The sequence below is a fragment of the Zingiber officinale genome, chromosome 8B, assembly GCF_018446385.1.
Source record: "Zingiber officinale cultivar Zhangliang chromosome 8B, Zo_v1.1, whole genome shotgun sequence".
NCBI lineage: Eukaryota > Viridiplantae > Streptophyta > Magnoliopsida > Zingiberales > Zingiberaceae > Zingiber > Zingiber officinale.
In genome coordinates this window covers 21,204,009-21,211,673 of record NC_056001.1, presented here as the reverse complement: position 1 = coordinate 21,211,673, position 7,665 = coordinate 21,204,009, and positions in this window count along the sequence as shown.

The following is a 7,665-nucleotide window of genomic DNA, read 5'->3' as shown; positions in this document are numbered from 1 at the left end:
TTCAACTCTGTAAGCAATTCCTAGCAATAGTTCTGAGCCGTTAGAGTGTAAAAGGCTTCTCCGCCTTTAGCAAAGGAGATTCTTTTTAGTGCGCTTCTCATTGCCCTGGATTAACAACCTCCTTGGTTGTAACCAGGTTAAATTCTGTTTTACTTTATTTTCCTGTTTTATTTGTATAGTTGCTATTTATTGAGTTGAAATCCGAGGAGGGTATATTTTATTTTTTGTTTTCAACAATTCACCCCCCTCTTGCCGACCTCCGCTGCACCTACAAAGAGTCTTGAAAATTTTTCTTCTGTTAATTTTTTGATTGCAAGAATATTGAACTCCTACCAAGAGGGCTACAATACTATTCGTCCCCCACTATTCAAAGGAAAAAACTTTAGTTACTGGAAAAATAAAATGGAGTGATATCTCAAGTTTGACATCGAGCTCTGGTTCACCAAACTAAAAGGATACACACCTCCAATGGAAAACGGAAAGCCATTAGAACCATAAAACTAGATTCCCCCAATGATCAAGAAGGCACAATTGAATTATAAGGCGATTAACACCATTCAGTGTGGGCTGACTATGGAGGAATTGAACCGAGTCAGGCCCTGCGAGAACGCAAAAGAATTTTGGGATCATCTGGTAAAACTACATAAGGGAACTGATGAGTCAAAGGTAAATGTTGGATTGAACGCGCTAGAGGGGGGAGGGGGGGTGAATAGCGCTTGTGGCTATTTCGTTCATTTCGGAAAACTCAGAATTATGAGTGGAATAAACAAAAGAAACAAACGCAATTGCTAACAAATTTCTTTTACTTGGTTCGGAGCCTGTGGCGACTCTTACTCCAACGCCCGCGATCGTTGATCGCTTTCGGTGGACAATCACTATAAGTCCAGAAAATTACACTTGGAAGTACAATATAAAAATAATACAAAAAATTTATACCGACAATTTAAGAATAAAGAATTTGAAGCTTTTGCTCGTCGGTGTCTTGTTATAGCTTTATCGGATCATTCTTTGAGTAGCACACGGAAGAATGGTTGCGAGTTCTTGTTGTTTTCATGCTGCTAGTCGAATCCAACTTAAATAGCCTGTGGAGGGCGACCTCAACCTCATTGAGGGTGCCTCCAACCCGTCGAGTCAACCGCGCACAGATAAGCTCTGACCTCTTCGCCGCTTATCCGCCTGAGGGCGCCTCCAACTACATGGAGGGCACCCTTTGCTCAGCGTCTAGGGCGCCCTCAAGCTCCATGAGGGCGTCCTCTGCTCAGCGTCCAGAGCGCCCTCAAGCTCCATGAGGGCGCCCTTTGCCCTGCTGCGCGGAGGTCATCAACTAGTGACCCGAGGTGCCTCCAAGCTCTATGGAGGGCGCCTCAGGACTGTTCATCTGAGCCTTTTACTTCCTTTTCACCCTCTGCAAGATAGGTTAGTCCAAAATACAAACAATATCCTACAAGACAGAGTTTAGCACAACAAAATAAGTCAAACATAAGTATTTGACAGTCTCCGGGCTGTCCGATTCTGATTTCGAATTTTTTATCGGAAACCCTAGGTCGAACCGACGCCTACTGTTCCCTCACCGAGGAACGCATCCTCACCTACTCCACTTAGGAGAGTATAACTATTGCCAGATCGGTTCTCCAGATCAACTAGACTTTTGCTCAGTACCCGAGGCTCCAGGACTTTCTGCTGGACGTCTGCTCCATGATCCGCCCAATCTTTCATCTAGTTCGCAACACCAGGACTTTCCACCTAGAGTCCTCGACTCTAGGACTTTTGCCTAAAGCCCTCGACCCGCTAAGACTTTCTGCCTAGGGTTACCACCCCCTAGGGTTTTCCACCTGCCTAACTGCAGCTAGGACTTTTGCCTAAGTACACTTAGGACTTTTCTGCAAACTCATTCAAACATGTTAGATAACAAGACAACCTAACTTTGAACCCTTTGACATAATCAAAACACAGGTTTGAATGTCGGATGCTTCCCGCACTAACAATAAATAATAGAGATCTTTTATTAAATAATTATTTAATATTAAAATACTTCTTTAAGATAAGGCCACCTAATTGCACGCATGACTCAAAGACATCCTCAATGGCCTCCACCTGATTGGACACCACCTGGAGAACTGTGACCTAATAAGGTACGCTCTAAACGCTTTCCCTCGGAACGCTTTGTGGGGATCGATAGTAGATGCTTATAAAGTTTCTAAGGATCTTTCAATTCTTAAATTAGACAAATTATTTTGTGAATTAGAATTACATGAGCAGTCTAACTTGAGCCAAGTTGAGAAAGGGATTGCCTTGTATGCAGAACTAAGCAAGGAGACAAAGTCTAGAACCAAGAGTGAATCAAAAAGTGAGTCAGACTCACACTTAACAAATGAAGAAGAACTATCAACATGATCCCAAGATTACTGATAAAGAAAAAGTTTAAGAGGAACACCAAGAAGGCACATGTCAACTAGACTCAAAATAAATTAGAAATGATTTGTTAAGGATGCAACAAGAAGAGATTTTTCAATTACGAATGTCCAAACCGAAAGGAGGAAAAAGCCTAAGTTGACAAGAAGGAAGAAAGCTCTCCAAGCGACGTGGGATGAGTAACCTTCCGAGGAATCTAATGTAGAAGAACCGAAGCACTCGAGCCATCTTGCTTTTATAGCAAGAAACAAAAACTCTGAGTCTGAAAAAAAGTACGAGTCCGAGACCAACACCAAGTCTGAGAGAAGCCACGGATCCGTATTCATTTCCAAAGGTCCTGGTATGGTAACTTTTTATTCCAAGTCAAATTTACTTAAAGTAGTAAAATACTTGTTTAAAAAATTGACAAAGTCCGAGGAATAAAATAACTTACTAATTAAGGAAATTAACCACCTTAAGGAGCAAGTTAGCTTGAGTCACTCGACTAACCAAGTTCAAGTCGAAACTTCAACTCAAGTTGCAAAACTTGAGGAAGGAAATTCCAACTTGAAAGGTTAAGTGGAGTGACTCAAAAAAACATTAGAAAAGTTTGAATTGATATCCATGTGTCTAAATATGGCTCTTGGATCACAACGAGTTGTGTACAACAAATTCGGACTTGGCTATAACCCAAACAAAACCAATAAAGTATATCTGATATTAATTAGTCAAAATATTATAAATCAAGTCCAAGCATGAGTTCCTAAATCATGCTTAACCAAACCAATTAAACCAAACCAATATTTGATCCCTAAGAGTAAAATTTATTTTTTAGATAGATCATATCTAAGCTATGACAAAGGGGGAGCAAATAAAAAGATTGTTCAACCTACTTGATTGACTAAATATGCATGTTTAGGTTTACTTTTTTACTTAGTTTAGAACAGTTAGTTAAAAAGCTTTACCAAACCCTAATAACATACCATCAGAATGGATTGGGAAGATAGTACACCAAGGAAACTTTATCGAAGACATATATAGGTTGAATCATGTGTACTAGACCTAGTGGATTTGACTGAAGCTACCCCAATCAAACATGAGTTAATTAGACCAAAAACCTAATTTTAAGTTCTTTGGACATGACTACTTTGAAAAGTATTCAGAAAGTTGTCCAACGTTGATACACAATACGATCATATGTCTCATCGCTGACTGAAAACTTATTTTTAAGAAGCTTGCTTGATTAACCCAAAGATAAGTTTGAATCTAACATAGTTGAACAACCTTTTAAAAATTTAAACCAAATAAAAACTTAATTTAAACTTAGTTGAATTAATTTTAAGTAAACTAATTTAAAACCAAAATCAAAAACAAATTTAAACTTAATTAAAAAATTAATTAGAAACTTAAAATTGTAAACTTAAGTAAAATTAATTCAAAATTAAAAAAATTAATTCAAAATTAAATTAAAACTTAATTATTTTAAAATTAAACTCAGTTAATTAAAAGTTAAATTAATTTTAACTAAACTAATTTAAAACTAAAATCAATTAAACAAAACTTAAACTTAAATTATTTTAAAATTAATTAAAAAATAATTCAAAATTAAAATTAAAATTAAAATTAAAATTAACACTTAATTATCTTAAAATTAAACTCAAACTTAATTAAATTTAAAAGTGAATTATTAATTAAAACTTAAATAAATTAAAATTAATACTTAATTAAAATCAATTAAAAACTAATTTAATACTTAAACTTAATTAAAAATTTTAAAACTTAAATAATAATTAAAACTTAAACTAAACTTAAAGTTAACTTAAACTCAAGTAAAATTTTAAACAAAAACTATAAAAAAGAAACGGGTTCGATCGACCGAACACTCAGTTCAGTCAACCAAATCCAACATAAATGTTGCAAATCGATGAACCTATCATCAATTTTTTGGTCGATCGAAAACCCGGTTCAGTCGACCGATAATATAAGTCCATCCTCATCGAATTAACCTATCATCAAATTTTCGGTCAACCGAAAACCCGGTGCAGCCAACCAATAACTTAAGTTCATCCGCATAGAATACATAAAAATTTGTCATATTATCAATTTATTGGTCGACTGATCATATTTTTTGGTTGCCTGAACATCAACCACCTTCTTCTAATTGATCAAAATATCGGTGATTTTAAGGGATCAGTTGACTGATCCCTTTATCGGTCGACCGATCGTGCTCTATTAAAATGAGACTCGAGCAGAATGCTTGTCTCATCCAATTGTTTCTTCACCTTCATCTCTCTCGCCGCCTATAACTTTCCTTGGAACCAGATCATGCCTCGGTATGGCTTAAAAGCCACTATTCTTCATTTACGCTAAGTTTATTTATACTTTCTATTTTTTATTATAGCGAAAAACTTCATAAAATTGCATAAAAAGAGGTTAGCTCCTCTAATCCCAGTTAGGACCCTAGGTTTTTCACTGAGGGCTTACATCAATCTTTTAGCAACAAAACTTTTTTAGTTGTAGGAACTCGGTGTCTTGATCTTCCCTTCTATCAAACCTACTGTCCTGATATAATAGATATCAAACAGCATTACTCCTTAGATAGCCTAGTTCTCTATAAACATATGTATACAATATCATACTTTGTACTGAATTCTATCATAATTTGTGTGAGATTGATGCTCATCATTTCAAGACTAGAGTTGCATTAAGGGATATGTTGTTTGATCTTGACATATTTTCTCATTTTTACGCATGTGCCCTTCGCTTAACCGGATTTTTCCATGTCCCTCTTACCTTGATACTTACCCTTATCCATTTTCTCATTTAACTCTTGATATCATGTATGCCGACTTCTTCCAAGGTCCTTGACTAAGGAAGATGTCATCAGTTTCACTTAATCCAAACAACAATGCACTCTACAAAATGGTTGTCTCATGCATTCATCTTCTTCATCCAGAGATCAAGTAGTCCTGCGTCCAATCCATCTCTTTCAAATGTATGCACTTAAGCATAAACTAGATTTAGATTTTGGTTATTGGATCTTTTAAGTCCATCATCTACTACTCTAGATATAGTACTTTGTTTAAGGTACATATAGTTCATTTTCACATCCTTACCGCTTTCATAGCTTCATTAGGGATAGGGGTCGGGCATGGGGAATTGATAGAGTTGTCTGATTTTGACCTAATTGGCCTTCGTCAAATGTCCTTGGCTGGGATTAAAGCTAGTTCTTAGGGTCTGATTTACAAGCGTACTCATTCGTGTTATGTTCAGCTTGCTGAGCAAGAGGCCAATATTGAGGATGTTCCTATCACTGTTGAGAAGCCTTTTGTTCCACAGTTGGCTTTAGAATTTTCCCAGACTACATATTTTGATGCCGCCCAGGGGACATAATCTACAGCTCCTCTATGTTGGATCGAGTCGCATGCGAGAGGGGGGGGGGGGTGAATCACGTGGTTTTGAAAACTTGTTTCTTTTGAAATTTAAAAGACAAGTATGTAGCAAAAAAATAAGAAGAAAAATAACACAAGAACACACGGTCAATTTTACTTGGTTCGGAGCCTTCGGCAACTCCTACTCCAAGACCCAAGTCCCATGGAGCTATCAATAGGTAATCCACTAAAATGCCTCTTCCGATACCTCTGAAAGAAGAAATCGAGTACAAAGAAAGTTAGAACAAGTGCAACACCCTGCACTGTTAATTACAAAAAAAAACAGCTTTCGTTACCGATACGTATGAATCTAAGTGAGAGCGCTCGAGTGTCGGTGTCGATGTGCCTGCCATGATTAGAAGTCCTCGGAGCAGTAGTTGGGCACAACACCTTCGTAGTAGAGTTACAGCAGGATGTCAGAGCAGTTGAAACCTCAAATAGACGTGTAGTAGCTCATATAGTAGTTGTTGAATGAAGCTTGGTCGAGACTACCTTAAATAGAGCATGGAAGGCACCTTCCATTGGTGTTGAAGGTGCCTCTAATGAGAGAAATTTTATCTCGACTTTGTTGTGTCTTATCTATGTCAAGATCTAAATTTTATCCCTTAGAAGGCACCTTCAAGCCATTGAAGACGCCTTTCATGAACAGTGCGAAGGTGCCTTCCAATGTTTGAAGGCGCCTTCGGGTACTGTTCATCTGAAGGCTTTTTGCTCCTTTTGTCCTACAAGTTGTGTTAGTCCAAAACTAAAGCATCTAACCTGCAAAACAAAGTTGTCACAATGAAAATAAAAAGTAGTAATTAGCTCCTGTCCTCCTAGGACCAGGAACTAGTCAAGGTCTTAAATTAGGGATCCAAAATGGACCTAACCTAGACCAACAACTACTATCCCTCAACAGGGACGCGTTCTCACAAAGTCACTCTCCTCCAGTGACTTACCTTTACTTACCATCTTGCAGTCGATTGACTAGTCTTCTGACCCACTAGGTCTTCATGCCAATTGTCTGGTACGCAGACCCCATTGGACTTCTATCAATTGTCTGGTCTCTCAGACCAAACCGAACTTTCTGCCAGATATCTGGTCAGCTTATTGACCTATCTGGACTTCACACTAGTTATCCAGTCCTACGGACCTAGCTGAATTTTAGCTTGGTGTCTGGTCCTTTGGACTTGTCAACTCCTACATACTTGGTAACGCAATCAGATCACAAAACATCTAACTTAACTCACTTGTCATTCATTAAAATCTGAGTTAGACCATTAGTGCAAACTGTACCAATAATCTACCCCTTTTTGATACAATGACAACTTAGGTTAAGTTAAAAAAAAATATACAACAAATACACACAAAATTATTCTAAGAGAAGAAACACATAAACAAAATGTTCTCTTTATTATTTTTGGAGTTAAGTTATTCTGATTTTCATTTGTTTTCCAACTTAACCTCTATCCATCCCGCTTTGACATTCATAAAAAGAAACATAAGTAGATAACAGAAAAATGTGTGATAAGTAAAGGAGTTTAAAAAAACACTTGTATTTTATATAAAAACTTTCATAAAAAAAAATATTAGGGAAAGGAGTTAAAAGAGTTTTATAAATCTTAAAAAAAATTTCATCAAAACACTTGTATTTTATAAAAAATATCAAAATTTTGTGCAAGAAAAGTTTAGAATTTTTATACTAGGTTTTGAATGATTACTTTTATAAAAATAACTGTAAAGTTTAAAGTTCCAATAGTTTTGAAGAAACTTTCAAGATAATTTTAAAAAATAGTATAATAGTGGTTTTGAAAAGTACTTCTGTATTAAAAAAAATTGAAATGAGTTTTGAAGAATTTTTGAA